The sequence below is a fragment of the Lithobates pipiens genome, unplaced genomic scaffold (assembly GCF_037356315.1).
Source record: "Lithobates pipiens isolate NorthernLeopardFrog02 unplaced genomic scaffold, aLitPip1_a1.2 Scaffold_16, whole genome shotgun sequence".
Taxonomy (NCBI): domain Eukaryota; kingdom Metazoa; phylum Chordata; class Amphibia; order Anura; family Ranidae; genus Lithobates; species Lithobates pipiens.
In genome coordinates, this window is record NW_027507748.1 from 427,041,272 (window position 1) to 427,061,993 (window position 20,722).

General features: G+C 41.3%; 1 protein-coding gene across 5 annotated transcripts in view; it reads left to right on the forward strand.

Moving 5' to 3' along the window:
• DMD (dystrophin) overlaps positions 1-20,722 on the forward strand; it is a 3,436,004-nt gene that overhangs the window by 1,072,195 nt on the left and 2,343,087 nt on the right. The gene's annotated exons all lie outside the window — the stretch shown is intronic.

Below are 20,722 nucleotides of genomic sequence, written 5' to 3' on the forward strand. Positions count from 1 at the left end.
TGCTTTTGGATGTTGTGTTATTTGTTGTGTTTCACTGTAAACTAATCTGCATGTTCATGTGCATTTATATGCTTCCGCTAATGCATTGCAAAGTAAAAAATATGTAATACAAAACGCTTAGCTTATTGCCTTTTTGTACATGCTAAGCAGTGTATCCAGCAGTAAAGACAGCAGAGTCCTGTGTGCTGTATGCCATTAAATGTTGCACTGTATAGATGGCATGCATTCCAGAAACTGGACCATGAAGTTGTTGTTCACTTCAAACACCGTCATCACTAGGCACAACTCATTAATATGATCTAGTCAGTGAGCGAAGGTATACCTTGGTATCCAGATCTTGCATCCAGTTCTTAGTCATCACTAGGCATGCACCACCTAGTCATGTGATCCAGTCAGTGAATACCACTATATCCAGGTACTGAATGCCGATACTGTGCAGATAATGTGCATTACAGAAACCTAATGCAATCAATATCTTGCATTCCCAACACCAGGAGTCATTCCTAAAGGCCACAAAGTCACCTGACCTGATCCCTTGTACCACTCTGATCTGGATCATTATGGGAACCTGGTGTGCTGATCCTGGTGTTCCCTAATAGAAAATGTATGTGTATATATATATATATATATATATATATATATATATATATATATATATATATATATATATAATATGTATGTGTGTGTATGTAGTGTATTTTACTGCTTTCTGTCATCTTGAGAAAGGGGTCTGTCATGGCTCGAAATGTTACTGTGTTATGGTTTACTCCTCATATTTGTACATATTTTGTACATATCCACTGGGAAGGTTCACCCCTCTATCTGTCCTGATGACCAATGTCACCAAAACAGTGTTATGTCTGTGTTTAAATATGTTAGAGAAAATCTCCCCAGTAGGGGCACCGATTACCATAAAGAATGCAATAATTCCATGCTTTATCAAAAAAATTTTGTCTGAAGTTGGGGTTTAAGACACCCTAGACTACCCTATTGCAGTGATGCACAGTTCACTTTTACACAGCTCTGGATTCTTGCCTAGAGCAGTGGATCATTCACCCTCAGACCTATCACACATCTCAACTGGCATAGTGATGGGAAGCTGCAGAAAAATAAAGTGGTACACCTTTGACTTCCCTTGCAGCTTTGTGTCATGTGACAAAGTGGTTACTAGACTAATTCCTTACTGTTCACTGAGCAATGAAAGAGCATTCTGTCACAAGTGCATTGCTTTCCCCTTTCCTATTTTGTACGTACTCCTGCAGTCACTGCAGACACAGACTAGAAAAATTTTTCAGTTAGTAGAGCCAAGCAGGAACTAATCTGTGTTATAGTAAGCACAACATTCATAAATGTTGTAAATATTCAAACTGATAATTTTCATAAAGTATTTAATATAAATAGTGTATTCACATTATAACCACTTCAGCCCCGGAGGATTTGACTGGCCAAAGACCGGAGCACTTTTCGCGATTTGGCACTGCGTTGCTTTAACTGACAATTGCACGGTCGTGCGACGTGGCTCTCAAAAAAGTTGATGTCCTTTTTTCCCCACAAGTAGATATTTCTTTTGGTGGTATTTGTTCACCTCTGCAGTTTTTAGTTTTTGAGCTATAAACAAAAAAAGAATGACAATTTTGAAAAAAACACTTTATTTTTTACTTTTTGCTATAATAACTTTCCCCAAAAAATATATAATTATTTTTTCCCTCAGTTTAGGCCGATATGTATTCTTCTACATATTTTTAGTTAAAAAAAAAAATCACAATAAGTGTATAAGTGTATATTGATTGGTTTGCTCAAAAGTTAGACCCTCTCCAAAATAGGGGATAGATTTATAGCATTTTTTTTTTTTTTTTTTACACTACTAATGGTGGGGAGCTGCAATTTTTATCATGACTGTGACATTATGGTGGACACTTTTGGTACTATTTTGGGACCATTCAGATATATACAGAGATCAGTGCAATTAAAAATGCTGTGTAAATGTGACTGGCAGTAAAGGTGTTAATACTAGGTGGTACTGTAGGGGTTAAGTGTACCCTGGGGAGTGATTCTAACTGTGGGGTGGCAGGGCTGTGTGTGACACATCAGTGATCAGTGCTCCCGATCACAGGGAAAGCTGATCAGTAACACTGTCACTAGGCAGAACGGGGAGATGCTGGTTTACATTAGCATCTCCCTGTTCTTCCTCTCCGTGAGGCGATTGTGGGTATGCCCGCGGACATAGAGTCCGCGGGACCCACTGCCGGACTCACAGAGCTCACGGCAGGCACGTGCACCTGCTAGACAAGCCTCGCAAGATCACATACAAGAACATGATTTTGCTCAGCGGAGCCAGCCTGCCTCAGTAAAAACTGCGGCAGGCTGGTCCGCAAACGGATAAACTCAATCTTTTGTAAGGGTAGGTGAGCACCACTATCCACCCCACGAGTGGCGTCTACCTAATACAAACAAGCTAGGGCTTTTGTTGCTGTGTTAAATGCATTCTCTGAGGAGGAAGCTCTGAGTGTGCCACACTATCGGTCTGATGAGACTAGAGATTATGATTCAGGTGATCGTGTAGCACTGCAACATATAGAGGGAATGGAAAAAAGAAGAGTGGGGATAGCGGGGACAAGGAAGTAAGGAATATAGATATTAAGCGAAAGACATTCCACTCTGGTTACACAGTTGCGTTGGTGGGGTCCTCTGTAGCCCATGGAAAAAAAACAAAGGTGTAACGAAACATAGACCACGAGGTCCAGGTCTTGGAGAATTGCTCCTCCTTACCTTTGTTCCCATTTTAATAATTTTGCATGTTGTTATGTTTTACATGTGGAATCATGTTCAGCTGACCAAGTAATGTGTTGCCTTTTGGTATAGTTAAAGCCATTTTGAAGCCCTCTAAATATATTTGGTTGTACACAGTCCTTTTTAAAGTATACCTATCCATGTTTATGATTAAAATATTTTAGATTTAGGATTTATTATAAATTTTACTGCCCTTTTGTAAAACACTTACAGAGATATTTAAGTGGTTTAATATGAACCCTTTTTTTAATAATCATTCTGACATGCTTGACTCCACATATGAATATTTAATTGCCCTCAGCCCTTTCAAATATGCATATCTCTTAGTTTCTATATTGTAAATGTTCATTTTAATTATGTTGCTTCTTGTGAAGCAATTCACTTTTTATCTGCAAGGATTGTACTTTGATCATTTAAATGCTTCACAATACTTGAAATACCCTACATTACAGGAACCATAAATTGCTTTCCTGTGTTTGATGCTATTGTCAGAAATTAAATTATTAAAAAAAAAACACATATCTGAACCTACTTTTAATGTTAGGATACAAACAAAGCTAAAAAGCCCAGTGGTGTTTACAGTTTTAACCAACAAGACTTTACTTTACTAATATCAGGTAATAAAATAAAAAATTCTGTTTTGTTACTTTGGTTTATGTTGTGTGAATATACAGTGCCTTGAAAAAGTATTCATACCCTTTGAAATATTCCACATTTTGTCATGTAACAACCAAAAACGTAAATGTATTTTTTGGGGATTTTTTGTGATAGACCAATATAAAGTGGCACTTAATTGTGAAGTGGATGGAAAATGATAAATGTTTTTAATTTTTTAATTTTTTTTATAACCAATTGCTTTCAGAAGTCACCTAATTAGTAAATAGAGTCCACCTGTGTGTTATTTAATCTCAGTATAAATACAGCTGTTCTGTGACCACCTTAGAGGTTTGTAAGTGAACAAACAGCATCATGAAGGCCAAGGAACATACCAGACAGGTCAGGGATAAAGTTTCAAAGAAGTTTAAAGCAGGGTTAGGTTATAAAATAATATCCCAAGCTTTGAACATCTCACAAAGCACTGTTCAATCCATTCCCTGAACATGAAAAGAGTATGGCACAACTGCAAACCTACCAAGACATAGCCATCCACCTAAACTGACAAACCAGGCAAGGAGAGCATTAATTGGAGAAGCAGCCAAGAGGCCCATGGTAACTCTGGAGGAGCTGCAGAGACCCACAGCTCAAGTGGCAGAATCTGATCACGCGATAATTATTAGTCATGCATGCCACAAATCTTGCTTTTATGGAAGAGTGGCAAGAAGAAATCCATTGTTGAAAGAAAGCTATAAGAAGTCCCATTAGCAGTTTGCCAGAAGCCATGTGGGAGACATGACAAACATTTGGAAGAAGGTGCTCTGATCAGGTGAGACCAAAATTGGACCTTTTTGGCCTAAAAGCAAAACGCTATGTGTGGCAGAAAACTAACACTGAACACACCGTGACTTTTTTAAGCAGGGACAGGTTAACTGATCAGAGTTGATATGCAGATGGATGATGCCAAATACAGGGCAATCTTAGAAGAAAACCCTTTAGAGTCTGCAAAAGACTTGAGACTGAGGCGGAGGTTCACCTTCCAGCAGGACAACAACCCTAAACATACATCCAGAGCTACAATTCATGTGGTAGAATTAGGGATGAGCCCAATGTTTAAATCAAATGTAAGTTTGACTCAAACATTGGGTGTTTGCCTGTTTGCAAAACAGCGAACATTATGCAGTGCTCGCTGCAAATTCGAAAGCCGTGGAACACCGTTAAAGTCTATGGGACACTAAAGCGGAGTTCCACCCAAAAATGGAACTTAAGGGAAGGTGACCACCTGACATGCCACATTTGGCATGTCATTGTTTTGGGGAGGGAGCAGTAACCCTCTTCCTCCCAGGGCACTGTGGTGCTGGAAGTAAGTTCACCTCTCCACCCCCCTCTCGGCAATCATCTGGGACACATCACAGGTCCCAGATGATTGCCCATCGAGTCACAATGCCGGTGCCGCAGAGAGGATGGGGAGACAAGTGGGGCTTCATTCTCCCGCATCGCTGGACCCTAGGACAGGTAAGTGTCTGATTATTAAAAGTCAGCAGCTGCAGTATTTGTATTATTATTATTATTTTCTTGGAACTCCGCTTTACCATGAAAAAGTGCTAATTATAAAGGCTTATGTGCAATTTATTGCCATAAAAAGTGCTTGGGGACCTGGGTCCTGCCCCAGGGGACATGAATCAATGCAAAAAAAGTTTTAAAAAACATTTTTTCAGGAGCAATGATTTTAATAATGTTTAAAGTGAAACAATAAAAATGAAATATTCCTTTTTCATTTTTATTTTTTAATAAAGCACTTGTCCCAAAGTGTCTCCTGTCATGTTTACTATTTTTGACACTTTTTTTGTTAATTGGTAGGGGTACAATGTACCCATTACCAATTCAGATAGGGGGAACCGGGATCTGGGGGTCCCCTTGTAAAGGGGGCTTCCATATTCCGATAAGCCCCCTGCCTGCAGAACCCCACAACTCCTGGGCAAGTGTTGTGAGGATGAGGCCCTTGTCCCCATCAACATTGGGACAAGATGCTTTGGGGGACTACTCCAAAGAATCCTCCCCATGTTGAGGGCATGTAGCCAGGGCATGTGGCCTGGTAGGGTTCAGGAGGATTTTGGGGGGAGCCTTACACCTTTTTTTTTATTTTGAAGCAAAGTTCCCCTTAAAATCCATACTAGACCTGCAGGGTCTGGTATGGATTTTAGGGGGACCCCTACTCCATTTTTTTTTAAATTTGGTGCAGGGGTCCCCTTAATATCCATACCAGACCTGAAGGGCCTGATGTGGATTTTGGGGGGATCCCCACACAATTTTTTTTTTAATTTTGGTTTGGGGTTCCCCTTAATACTCATACCAGACCCAAAGGACCTGGTAAAGGATGGAGGGGAACCCATGCTGTTTTTCTCAATGAGTTTTATCTATATTGCCGAGACACAACAATTCATTACAGACACAATCAGTTTTAAATGACTTTTCTCTTACGATCGCCGACTGACACAGCTCCTTTCTTAGACCATCGGGTTGTTACGCCACCTTCAGGAGAGGACTAGGCAGAACATGTTAAAATGTTATAATAAAACTATAACTTTCTAGTTCCACCCAAGGGGTAGTCCCTTAGGTAACAACCCCTCAGCCTGCTACTGCAGCCTCAGTTTTTTTCTGCCTAGTGAAGAAGAAGGACCTAGGAACCCTGCAAAGCCCATCGGTCCGTGGATTTTTCTGCAGAAGTTTTGCTTTTTGCGCAAGATTAAAGATCCTGTGAAGTGCTATCAACATCCAGCTGGGTGACAGGCTGGATACCCTTATCCTTGTAGTCTCCCCAGCCTGGCCAGCGAGCGTGTGCAGACCAGAGCTCTGCGCTGGGTCGGCCACGACATACCCCCAGCTCCAGCAGCGGCCGGTGGGCATAATGCCCCAGAGCACAGTTAGGAGGGTGGGACCATCACTGGCCTAAGTCCCCAACAGGTGGCAGACAGAGTAGGGTCAGCATGGCTTCAGAAACTGGTGTTTCTTCCCCCAAAATCCAGGCAATTGCAACCGGTTCATCTGCAGAAAGTGCAGTGCCTCTGGACACTTTTTCGGTGGTCCTTAATTCTTTCATTGCCAAGATGGAGGCAGTGCGTGAGTGCAAAGGTGGTAAAAAATGGTCCCTGCCCCCGTCCTCAGGGGATAGCTCTGACACAGACTCGGTCCCCGCCAAGCCTGGTGACCCCTGTTGTTCTGTTGTTTCAGATGACGCTGACCAGAACTGTTCGGACAGTGAGGATAATTCCCCATCTATGCGCGATAAAGCACTTGTGGGAGCACTTATCACAACTGTGCGTGATACCCTGAAGATTCAGGAGCCAGCAGATCCTTCTGCTGATGAAGCGGTCCCTTTTGGGTCCCGTAAGCCAGCCCGTACATCTAAGGTGTTTCCGTATCTGACTTATTTCGTTAAGTTCATATAGAAGGAATGGGGTCAAATGCAACGGACCTTTTCAGTCCCCAAATACATGGCGGTGCCTTATCCCTTTGGGGAGATCCTTCTCAAAAAATGGTCGGCTCCTCCGGTCATGGACCCCCCAGTATCCAGGTTAAACAAAGTAATCACGATCCCGGTAGAGGAGACTCCTACCTTTAAGGATCCCACAAACAGGAAGGCAGAGGCAGTGGCTCATTCCTTGTTTACGGTTGTGGGGTCAGCAATCGACCAGTACTGGCATCCGCACTTGTGTCGCAGACACTTACTGAGTGGGCAAAACTTTTGCACTGCAAATTGGGGAAGCAACAGGCTTCTCCTGTCTGCGTGGAACTAGCAGACCAGTTAGTTCAAGGACTTAAGTACGTTTGTGAAGCAGCCCTTGATACCCCTCCTCTGTTATCCAGGGCTTCAGTGTCAGCAATGGCGCTAAGGCGCTTGATTTGGCTAAAATGCTGGTCGGCTGACCAGGCATCTAAAAAAGCCCTGACGGATTTACCCTTCCTCTTTGGCGAGCTGCTTTTTGGAGCCTTATTGGATGACATTATTAAAAATTCCACAGGTGGTAAGAGTACACTACTCCCATAGGCCAGGAAGGCTAAGGGGCCCTCATTTTCCACTCACAAGCAGCTTTTTCATCTGCCCGGGGCTTCGGCCAAGTGTCCCCAGCCCGACAGGACGACCTCTGAAAGACAAAAATGTCCCTGGAACCGCAAGCCTAACAAGCCTGCGAGCAAAAGTGCTACCGCATGAAGGTTTGCCCCCACCCGCAACTCAGGTGGGGGGTCGCCTTTGGGAGTTTGCAGCCCGGTGGGCCTCTCGGCTGTCTGACCAATGGGTCTGCGATCTGGGTCTTGCATGAATTCCACTTTTTGCACTAGCACAATACTTTTATTTAAACAGATAGAATAATTGGAATGTGTGTGAGGCCTGCAAGAAGCTTTTGCTTAAAAATTAACCTTAAACTGTAAACTAACAGTTTGACTAGAGAAGTATCTACAGTATGTTATTGTATTATTCTTAGCTTCCAGTTGTCATTATTACATTATACTGGTGATTAAATTAACAGCTAATTTAATGTACTAATAAATAAGAACAAAAAAAAGAGAAAAAGAAAGAGATCACTGTCTGCTGATTATTATTCAACCTACAGAAACAAACAACAATAATGCTCATCTTAAATTGCCTATAAACTAGTGAGGGCCAATGAGCTGTTCTCTTTCAGTGTATAGTTAGCAGTTATAGTTAACATTTTACTTTTAGAATTGCTTTATTTTCAATAGTTTTTTAAGAATTCCTAATGAAAAAGAAAAAATAAGGAAAAAGCTTAACCACTTGCTTACTGGGCACTTAAACCCCCCCTCAGTCCCAGACCATCTTTCAGCTTTCAGCGCTGATGCACTTTGAATGACAATTGCGCGGGCATACAACACTGTTCCCAAATGAAAATTTTATCATTTTTTTCCCACAAATAGAGCTTTCTGTTGGTGGTATTTAATTACAGCTCGGAGTTTTATTTTTTGCTAAACAAACAAAAAAAGATGCAAAAAAAAAAAAAAATCATGTTTAATAGTTTGTTATAAAATTTTGCAAACGGGTCATTTTTCTCCTTCATTGAAGTGCGCTGATGAGGCGGCATTGATAGGCTGCACTGGTGGGCACTGATGGGCTGCATTGGTGGGCACTGATAGGCTGCATTGGTGGGCACTGATAGGCTGCACTGGTGGGCACTGATAGGCATAGTTAAGGTGGCACTAATAGGCACAGATAAGGCGGCACTGATGGGCAAAGATGGGCACAGATAAGGTGGCATGGATGGGTGGCACAGATGGGTGGCACGGATGGGTGGCACGGATGGGCACTGATAGGTACCACTGATAGATGGGACTGATGGGCACTGATAGGTGGCACTGATAGGTGGCTCTGATAGGTGGCACTGCTGGGCACTGATGGGCGGCACTGCTGGGCACTGGTAGATGACACTGATGGGCACGGATATGTGGCACTGGGGTGCAGCACCTTTGTTGAGGCAGATTGTGGGCACTGCTGGGTGGCACTGTGGGCACTGCTGGGTGGCACTATGGGCACTGCTGGGTGGCACTTACTTTTTTTAATGTGGCACTGGCAGGGGGCAGGTGGGCACTGGCAGGGGGCAGGTGGGCACTAGCAGGGCTGGCCATGATCGGGACTGATGTCCCGATCACGGCCGCCGGTGATCGGCTTTTTTTTCTCTCCTCGCGCTGACAGCGTGAGGAGGAATAATAGCCGATTACCGGCTCCGTTATATCACATGATCAGCTGTCATTGGCTGACAGCTGATCACGTGATAAGGGGTCGGGATCGACCCCTTGCACGGATCGGTGATCAGGCGAGTCTCGTAGACTCGCCGATCACAGAGCGCGCAGGGCGCTCGTGCACGGGACTACGTATATTGACGTCGTCCCGGAAAAGGAGATCCGCGCTGTAGCCGTCATTTGGCTATAGCGCGGATCTCAAGTGGTTAAACAAGGTCCACTCCAAAATATTGCTGGTGCTGTTATGCTGTTATCAATGGTCATTGTAACTAGTCTACTTGCTAGCTTATCATAGGCAAATGATACCACCATTGAAGTATTTAAAAAAAACATTATACATATTTGTAAGCATTTCTGTTGTCATTGTCACATATCACCAAATATGTAGACCTCGGGAATATAGAAAATATGCTTAATCTTTGGACTAAGGATGAGCCGAACCAGAACCTGCGAACAGACCTAAACTTTGTGTAAAATTTAGAACCCTATTAAAGTCTATGGGACTCCAATGTTCAAAATCAAAAGTGCTGCTTTTAAAAGACTAATATGCAAGTTATTGTCCTAAAAAGTGTTTGGGGACCTGGGTCCTGCCCCAGGGGACATGTATCAATCCAAAAAAAAAGTTTTAAAAATGGCAGTTTTTTCGGGAGCAGTGATATTAATAATGCTTAAAGTGAAACAATAAAAGTGTAACATTCCTTTAAATTTTGTACCGGGGGGGGAGGTGTCTATAGTATGTCTGTAAAGGGGAGCATGTTCCCATGCTTAGAACTGTCCCTGCACAAAGTGTCATTTCTGCAGGAAAAAAAAGTCATTTAAAAGCACTCGCCGCTATCATGAATTGTCGGCTCCCCATAATACAGATAACAGTCATTGAAAGTCATTGATAAAAAAAAAAAGTGTGGGGTTCCCCCAAGTTCCATTACCGGGCCCTTCAGGTCTGGTATGGATATTATGGGGAACCCCGCGTCAAATAAAAAAAAAATAACGTGGGGTTCCCCCCAAATATCCATACCAGACCTCTGGTATGGGTTTTAAGGGGAACTCCACGCCAATTTTTTTTTAAATGGCGTGTTTATCCGAGCACGCAACCTGGCAGGCCGCAGGAAAAGAGGGAGGACGAGAGAGCGCCCTCCCTCCTGAACCGTATCAGGCCACAGGCCCTCAACATTGGCAGGATGCTTTGGGGGTCTGTGACTCCTCACAGCACTATGTCCCCATGTTGATGGGGACAAGGACTTCATCCCCACAATCCTGGCCAGTGGTTGTGGAGGTCTGCGGGCGGGGTATCAGAATCTGGAAGCCCCCTTTAACAAGGGGACCCCCATTGCCCGCCCCCTTGTTTGAAATGGTAAGGGGATACAAAAGTACCCGTACCATTTCCCAAAGAAAGTGTAAAAAATTGTTAAAAAACACACACAAAGCCCTTTATTAAAAATAAAAAAATAAAAAAAAGATTCCAGCGGTGGTAATCCACTCTTGCTATCCAGTGATGGATGATCATCTCTCCGGGGTCCAGTGATGGGTGATCTCTCTCTCCAGCGCAGCGCATCCATCCTGTCTCCACTGGAGACACTGTGGGAATTCTGGCAGCCTGACATCTGACCCCACCCCCTTCTGACGCAAGGGGAAAGCTGGGCTTCCCCAGTGACGTGCGGATGACCCCCCCCCCCCCCCCTCTGATGTAACAGAAACCTTTTCCTGCGGCCTGCCAGGTTGCGTGATCGGATAAAGGGTTTGGTATGGATTTGTGGGGGGAACTCCACACCATTTTTTGTAAAAATTTGGCGTGGAGTTCCCCTTAAAATCCATACTAGACCTGAAGGTCCTGGTAATTGAATTTGGAGGAACCCCACGCTTTTTTTTTATCAATGACTTTCAATGACTGTTATCTGTATTATGGGGAGTCGACAATTTATTATAGCCGTGAGTGCTTTTAAATGACTTTTTTTCCTGCAGAAATTACACTTTGTGCAGGGACAGTTCTATGAACGAGAAACATGCACCCCTTTACAGGCATACTATAGACACCCCCCTGGTACGAAATTTAAAGGAATATTACACTTTTATTGTTTCCCTTTAAGCATTATTAAAATCACTGCTCCTGAAAAAACGTCAGTTTTTAAAACTTTTTTTGCATTGATCCATGTCCCCTGTGGCAGGACCCAGGTCCCCAAACACTTTTTATGACAACAACTTGCATATAAGCCTTTAAAATTAGCACTGTCGATTTCTCCCATAGACTTGTACAGGGTGTTCCACAGCTTTTCAAATTTGCCGCAAACACCCCAAATTGTTCGCTGTTCTGTGAACAGGTGAACAGGCAATGTTCGAGTTGAACATGAGTTTGACTCGACCTCCAAACTCATCCCTACTTTTTGGCTATAACATCAAGAAAAGTAAGACTATAGCAGCATGTAGTTACCTTTAGAGTTGCTAATGAAGGCATAGTAATAGTAGACAATTTCTGCCACCTTAGATCAATTATAAACAACAAAGGATCCAGCAGTCAAGAAATATGGAGGCTGGTACTTGAAACAGCAAAGTCCTAGAAAAAAATCTTCAAATGTATATTAGTACTGAGGTGTCACTAAAAGCAAAAAACATAACTGTCCAAACTTTAGTATTTTTGTCACGTTATATGTTTGCAAAATCTGCATGGCGATACATAATAGGAAAATGACTTATGCCTTTAAATGTTGGTGCTGGCAAATAATTCAAAAAATATTGTTGACAGCAAGAAAAAGAAACAAATGCATGTCTCAAATAATTAAGCCCAATGCTTCACTTGAAGTCCAGATGACGAAACTGAAGCTATCTTTTTTTGAACATATGAAAGTCCCTCTAACAGACAATTATTTTTGGAAATATAAAGAATAGCATAACCAGCAATAGGGTTATTAGATAGTCACAGATAGTGTGAACATGTAATTTTAAAGATGATGACCAAATTAGAAGACATCAATAACTAGTCCGCCATATTGAGCGAAAATGGATATTAGAGTTGGATTAAATACTAAGTGTTAAATCTAAAGTCGGTGTTGTATACAGATCTGACCACTTAATATGATCAATGGTTGACAGTTTTTTCAAGGGTTGTGAAACATCCAAGATGCCGCTCTCCTAACCTAATTTGTGTAAAAGAGATGCTAGGTGGCTTTGGGCCAGTGCTACTTAACAAACCACCTGGTGGGTGGGGCAAACACACATCAGGAGGGCGTGGTTAGTGGAGTAGTGCTGGCTGAGGCTGCCATGCATCTCATCTACATTAACCAATTCAGGAGAGTGGCGTCCTTGATGTTTTACAATACTGTTTACCACTGGATGAGTTAGTAGGAATGCCTACTTCTCCTCTTGCTTCGAGTGGCACTTCGAGTTCCTTCCAGTTTTTTTAAGGGGTTATATAGTGAACTAAAACATCCTGGTATAGTTATTGTGTAAATATATGTTCTATCACTCCAATTACATATTTAATATTTAATTTAATATTTAATTTATGTTTAATCAAGGTATATCCTAAGCATCATTGTGTTTAAGGAGACTATACACTGGTAGATCTCTTTAGGAAGATATAGATGGGAGCTTGCAAAGTGATTGAGACCTGTATGTCTGTGGTAGCATTTTGCACAGCCCAATGAATAATAAAGCATGGACTGTGTGGCTGCTCCAGCCACATTAAGCAGAAATATTTTAATAAATGTATGGGGATGAAACATCTACTAGATATTCTGCACTTTTACTACCCAACCTGGGTCATGTTGACCTCCACTACAATTGCAGCAAGGTCTGTTGAATTTTCTATTGAAGGGTAGAACACATTTTCTATGTTCACAGTAATTTCCCACATGATGAAATGTCTCTGCAGTCTTTAGAGCACCCAATCCTGGCAAACATAGAATTCATCTTATTGAAAATATGTACTGTATGTGGGTAATCTTATACAGTATGCTTGAATCTCTCTATTTCCTTCCAAATTGATTCATTTTACTTTTGTTCAAAGGAGAACGTATACGATATATTCAGCAATTTGCCATCATTTTGTGCTAGACAGAAATTTAAGACTTTTAATTACCTGCAATAATATGAAAGTGTGTTTAGCAGTGATTGAATATCTCTTTATGGCTCTCTATACACCCCTTCCTTCAATGTCACACTATCACAAAACTGATCATTTGGAATACGTTAATATTTAATTGCCTGTAATTTCTCATGTGGTCTCTCATCACTGTAGCTAGCTATATTTTCAGGATGGCCAAGGATATAAACACATAACAATTTTTCCTCCAGTAGTCTAATCATTCCATCTACACACGCACAATTTGAAAACCCTCCAGGGCTATCTCGAGTAATCCATTTTCTCATAAAAATAACATATGATAGATAAAATCTGTAACTATCTTCTCCAGTATATTTTTGCTTGGTAGGATGTTTGATTGGAGATATCTAAGACATCACTGTTATAATGAAAACTGCACTGACAATAAAAATCTGATACAAACAGCAGAAACATAAAGTTCAGAATGTTAGAGCTTCCATTACAAAAATACAAACTTAAAATGAATAATATAGCATCTCAGTTGGGACTTTCTTCCTATTATTAATTACATAATGTGCAGTAGAGCAATAAATTCATCATTAGGGTATTATACAAGACACAATAGACTTTTGGTCCTTTTAATAATTTATATTCCTCTAGACTAGAGTACAGTTTAGCTGCAATAATAGCTATACAGTACTTCTGCCATGTGTTTATATACCAATTGTAGACGGGAGTACTCTAAAAAAAAATATCATTAACATTTTTCAGGCAGCTCACATATAAAATGTGGGTTTAATTCTTAAGCATATACTATCAATAATTAGACATTTTTTGTCATCTCACATAAATAAATGTGAAATTAGCACTTATTAATGGCTCTTCTTATAGAAAGTGAGTATGCTTTTTGTCGGTAAATGTACTGTAGTTTACTTCACCACTTCTGGAACTGTCAGAGGCTTTCTCTACCAGAAAGTATGCACTACTTCCTCCCTCCTCTATCTGTTAAGTCTTTGGCATCTGAGACTGTGTGTAGGAGAGCTCTTGTGTCATCAGTGGAAAAACTCTGCCTGGGCACTACTGTCACTAACAGTGTCAGGGGCTTCACAGGCAACAGCTAGACACCCTGGTGATGTCAAGGTAGGCTGCTTGCATCAACTTTTGCAGCTTGATTTTTCATAGACACTTACTGTATACTCTGTTTTGGAACCTTTTATCCCTTTGAAGAACAGTATCACGTCAGTCCACTTTTCATCAGTATATTGAACAGTAATGAAGGGTGTCCCTTCCACAAGTCCGCAAAATACAATGGCTTTATTCTTTTGTATATGCTATAAAGAAATACAAATATGGTCTCTCAATTCTTGGTCTGGAGATCCTAGTTTTATAAATGTCTTGGAATTTGTATATAACTCTTCCTAGGCTGCATTAGTACAGTCTAACCTGTGTCACCAAACTCCAGTTCATACTGTATATTCCATACTGCGGGTGTAAGCCCCAAACTTTGGGTTCTCCATCAACCTTTTCATTCTCAATAGCAATAAAACCAGACAAAGGATCTAATCTTTAAAAGAAAGTATAAACTGAACTTCTTTAAGTGGGGAAAGCAATACACTTTACTGGTTCTTTGTGTCTAAAATATGTACCACTGAGCTGTATTGCAATAGTCTTGTGAGTTAGGATGAATTACACTGCAGCTGATTTACCATATAATGTATCAACAAAAAGCTAGAAAATGTTTCAAGCAATCGGGAAACAAGCAAATCAATTTCAATAGTTTTTGTTTCTTATTTTTTTTTCTATCAGTAGAAGTGTTTAAAAGACATTTTCTCTGTGTGATGTTTCAGTTCCTTTTGATAAAATCTATTTCACCTTCCGAAACCAGAAATCACATGTCATCAATAATAAGCTTAGTGTTGCAAAAGACTTTGATATTCCACATAAAGTTTTTCATACTCACTCGCAAACTCATACATACTGGCAAACAGTAACCTTATTTTTGACTAATTGGATGGAGTTATGATACAGGAGTAGTATGGTTTAGTCATTTTTCACATGTCTCTTTATCTGGGCATATTTATATAAGACTGAAATCAACAGTTTAAAATTTTACCTTGGGAACTCTGCTCAGAGTGTGTCTTATTTTTAACACATTTAATGATCCCCAGTATATCAAAACTTTTCACAAGATTTTTACAATTAAATGGTGATAATTCACAGCAATCTGAAAATTGAACTTTTTACTTTTACTACATGGGAATGCAGGCCGCACCTACCCTCCCCGAACACCAAAACTTATATAGCCTAGTTAAATAATAACTCAACACACTTATTGGCAAATAATTGGCCGCTGCACTTTTATTGGTATATTCAAATCAATAAATAAATAATAACCATATTCTGATAATTTTATTGCATCATAAAATTCTTATATTTCAAACGATCAACTTCAAAACAGCTCAGTCTTAAAGGACTCGAGCATACATAAATATTTTAACCAAAGTCCCCCCTACATCACATAGGGTGGCAGACGACATAAACGTGCTTAGCGACAAGTGAAGGGGGGGGGGTGAGAAGCTTGTTGCACCTTCACTGCCTGGCTGGGAACAGGTGTGAGTGCACTTGTGAGAGAGTCCTATATATAATAAGCCCTTTTCCAGAACATTCCCCATGGGTCACATGACCATTTGGGATATCACCAATAGCCTTGTGAGCCTTAACCCCACCCCCAGCCCAATTTTCCATTCTCTTAAAGTGACATTAACCCAAATACAGTAACCTGTATATAGCCCTAAATATTTACACTATTGCTTCTATTCTCTTAGTAATAAAGGGAGGGGCGACTGCATGCCCATGCTGTCGGGCTCAAAGCCTTAAGCCCTCCTAGTTCATTCTACCTGTTAATTTCCACCTGGTTTACTGCACGTTGACATCACAACTTCCCATGTCAAACTTTTGTTAAATTGGAAATATAGCAGTGGAAAAGGGTAAAATTGTGCAAAGCAAAACATAATTACTGTGACAACATATGTAGGTCCCACAATTTTGACAAAAATACATAATACTTTTATTTTGTAAAACGAATAAAACAAAATGAAAAACTAAATTTGAAGCCCCCCAGCACCTGTTGAATATAAAAAATTGACCTAATTGAATTTTTTAATTTCTATTAAAAACAAATCTTTTTAAAAGAGATCCCTGCTATCTGTGCAAGCTCAGGTTTTTAAATGCCCCCCTTTTAAAATACAGTATACACTTTTAAAAAAATGTATAGGGGGGAAAAAAACATAGATAATATATGTACCTCATCTCTGGCTACAGTGATGCAGTGGGTGATGTCATGTCAAAAAAAAAATAGGGCAATAGTGAACACTAAAATGGGAATGTCTTCCCAGCTAGATTTGGAGCACTCTACATTTCACAGATCGTGCCAGTAGGGTGTTAATGCCACCCTCACCTAGGCTGTCATATCAGACAATGGGAAAAAGTTAAGTATACTATCTAACTTCCCCTATATAGGTTTTTTATATTTGTATGCTGCATTTCTAAAAAGTAGGAGAGGGGGTCCACTAAAAAAACAGACTTTGCATTTTAGCTGTAAGGTCCACTTTAAGTATGTGTAAACTTCAGTCCATACAGTCTTCCATGTGAATCTTTTCACTAATGTTACTGCTTTAATCTTATCACTGTATTAGGGGCTGCATTAATAAAAGGTACCTTTATACTCCAAAATACAACTTGTTTATTTTAAATCAGGAACAGGTGTATGTATAGCTAAAGACAAAACTTTAGTGTGTCAAAAACTATGATGGTCACCAGGACAGAAAAATGTTGGGAAATCCCAAATTTTTAAGTTGTCACAAAATCTATTGTTAAAAGAGACAGGTAACAAAAATAGTAAAAGGTCTGAAAAATAAAAACAACTCAGGAAAGACTTCATGAACTTAATATGTATTATAGATGAGTGCAGCCTTTTTGCAATCAAGTGTGCATCCCAAAGTTCTAACACACATGCGTGTGTGTGTGTATATATATATATATATATATATATATATATATATACACGCATGTAGGAATTACCAATGCTCGCAGGAACCACTGGCGATGATGGGTCCTCTATTCTGCCACGACTCTATTGACAGCTCACGTCACAGTGACATAATTGGCTATAGACCAAACCAAAAGCAGTTTACACTTGTGTGACTTAAGAGTTGGCAAGCTACCATGCTATAATACAGGCATACCCCACTTTTAAGTACACAATGGGGTTTATTTACTAAAGCTGGAACATGCTAAATCATTTCTGCATAGAAACAAGGTTTTATTACCAAAGCTTAATTGAGCAAGCTGGGGTTAGAAGCTCATTGGTTTCTATGCAGAAGGGAGCCTGATTTTGCACTTTCCAGCTTTAGTAAATAAACCCCATTGTGTACTTAAAAGTGGGGTGTGCCTGTAATACACAGGATATAGGCCACAAGCAATTTGGTGGTAAATTAAACATATTATGGTAAAATGCAAATAAACAGGGCCCAATGAACAAATGATTATGACCACTATCTGGCACTTAAAAGGCTATAGCAAAGTTAAATGGATCTATAACTGGTGCTGCTAGAGTCTCTGTAAGGACATCAACCTACTCAGAAGAAAAACAGGGTTCATGCACACACACATTGCGTATAACATCAGCAGCAGGTGTGATTATGCAGTCCTAATGTATGGTGTACCCCTTAAAGGTAGCTAAAAGTACCTGGCACCTAACAGTTAATGTTGGCTGGCTTTTGGTGGGGCTCTTCTTTAGGCGGACCCTTTAAAGCGGAGCTCCACCCTAAAGTGGAACTCATTGGAACCCCCCCCCCCTCCTGGTCCACAATTGGCACCTTTCAGGGGGGAGGGGGGTACAGATACCTGTATAATACAGGTATCTTCACCCACTTCCGGGCATAGATAGCCGCAGATTCTGCCACTTCCTGTGGGGCCCCTGCTGTCTGCTGGGAAACACATGGATCCCAGAGACAGCAGGGGCCATCCTTATTGCGCAGCGTGACTCGCGCATGCACAGTAGGGAACCGGGAAGTCAAGCCGCAAGGCTTCACTTCCTGATTCCCATACCAAAGATGGCGGCGGAAGCACCTGAGAGCCGATCGAGAGATCGTCTTCTGGTGCCGACATCGCCGGCCCGCTGGGCGGGTACGTTTCCTTATTTTAAAAGTCAGCAGCTGCAGTATTTGTAGCTGCTGACTTTTAAAAACAAAAAATGGCAGAACTCCTGCTTTAAGATGTACAATATGTAGATGAGCAGTTGTTTAAAAGCAGTCTCAATGTCATTGACTATGCGTGTGGCAAGAGGTTGACATAGTTCAGCTCACCACTTCTGGCAGGTGACTAATCCGGTCCTAATGACTTGGCAGTCAGTAATTGGCTTTGGAATTCTAAGGTCTTACAATCTGTTCCTGACTGGCTCACCCAGGCTGCAGGCCCACATGGCAACAGGTCCCTTTGGGTTCCAGTGTGGGGCAAATAATGCTTTGTGACTCATTTCCATGGTCTCTGGTATGGCACAGACACCCAGAGTTGGATCCGCACTGCTCCAGGTCCCCACACACAAAAGGTCCACAATAGCTCAGCCTCTCAACCTCAGCCTCTCAAACTTCTGGGGTATATGAATGAAGACATCCCTGGTAGCAGGTCCTCGCTCACTGTCACCAACCTTAAGCTCCATTCCCACATTGCGATTTCGAATTCCAAACTGTGCACTTTGTTTTCCAATTCTGTGATTGTTGCATGACAGGATCACGCAGCAAGCTGGTCTTTTAAAAATCAAGTGATGTTTTTTACTTGAAAAACGTCTACTTCTTTTTGGGTGACAAATGTACATAGGACAGCCCATGCAAGTGAATAGGCTTCCCTATGCAACATGCAGTATAACATGAAAATTGCACTGTCAAAATTGCCAAATTACGTGATAATGTGAACGAGCCTTAGACTGCCTCTAATATCTTGTGACCTCCTTGTGACCATTACAGTCTACAGCTCCATTCATTTTGATTGCACTCCTGCCCCCCCAGGCTACATTTCCCCAAATCTATTGCGATACATTGTCCAAGTGGGAGGAGGACAGAGGAGTGCTGTACTCTGTTCTTTCTCTTCTGTAACACTGCTGCTGCTGGGAGAGAGATGGTAAGGGGGAGCAGACACGCATACTGCTCTCTATGTCCCCTATGCAGCAGTAAAAGTAAAGAAATGTCATCAACACACCAAGGATTCCTAGAAAGGGTCAAAAGCTTTTTTTTTCATGGTCACATGGTAAACATACAGCAAAATTTTGGAACCCCCAAGGGTCCCTTAGCCAGGCAAGTAACAGGGATCAGGCTATGCAGCTATCTGGGGAAAGAGAGAGCAGACACTGGAGCTCAGCCTGCTCTCCAACAATGGAGGGGTGGGTGGACACAAGACCTGCCCTGTTCCTACCAAAAACAACCACTGTGTACAGCAGCTCCAGTGGCCAGGGGGCCAGCAGGGAGGAAGAAATATGCACACCCAAGGGGTGAGTGGAACCTGGCTCAACTACACTAATGTGCATGGGGCGATTAGCGTGTGCCCAGGCAAAACAAGCATACCCTGTGCACATGCCTATGATATACAGTATGTCTTCCACTGAACCAATGCCTCAGAAACTGCAAGAATCCTCCTCCTCTTCCTCTCTCTCTCCTCTTGTGTGTTCTGTGGTATAGGAGTAATGATGTCTGCATAAAGTGGGCCTTGAGAGGCAAGGACACAGAAACAAAAAGTACCCCCCAGTCCTAGTGGGATTTGAAAGGCAAACGATGAGGACACAGAAATAAATGATTTCAAGTTTTATTAACAAAGGTATAAATGTAAAACAGGTGTATACATCACCAATAAAAACCTGGGTATAAGAACATATGTAGAATGACTGCTGTCGCATCTGAGAAAGTGGTCCTAAAAGCCCAACGCCTTTTGAGACAGAATACGTCCCTTCATCAGAGAAATTGGTATATAAGGAACACAGAATATTGTTTTCTATAAGACAATGATCATATTAGTCATAGTAGGTCTTAGGTAAAGGTACATACAATGTTACATGTTGCAGCATCATACAGGCAGCAGACATTCATGATGACATACCAGTGAAAACAATCAGCAAGAAAGTCAGCTGTATAGCTCAGCAACAGCCATTGTGCTCATGGGGAACACCTCATGCCCTAGAATGAGCCAAGGAAAGACATACAGTGGGCCCCTAATGTTCCACACAAGTGTCCCCACCAGATGACAGCCTCAGTTGGGGTTGAGCCAGTGATTTCAACCATGCAGGTGAGATAATCTATGGGTATTAAAGAAAGGAGAAGGGAAACATCAGTAATCCTACAACCTGAAGTCAAGGGATGAAAATACTTAGAAGACCTCTGATCAGCACCATGGTGTAGCATATGCATAAAGGTAGACTTCCTTCCTCCCAGCAACGCTGGAGTGGACCATGAGTCTCCCCAACATATATATATATATATATATATATATATATATATATAT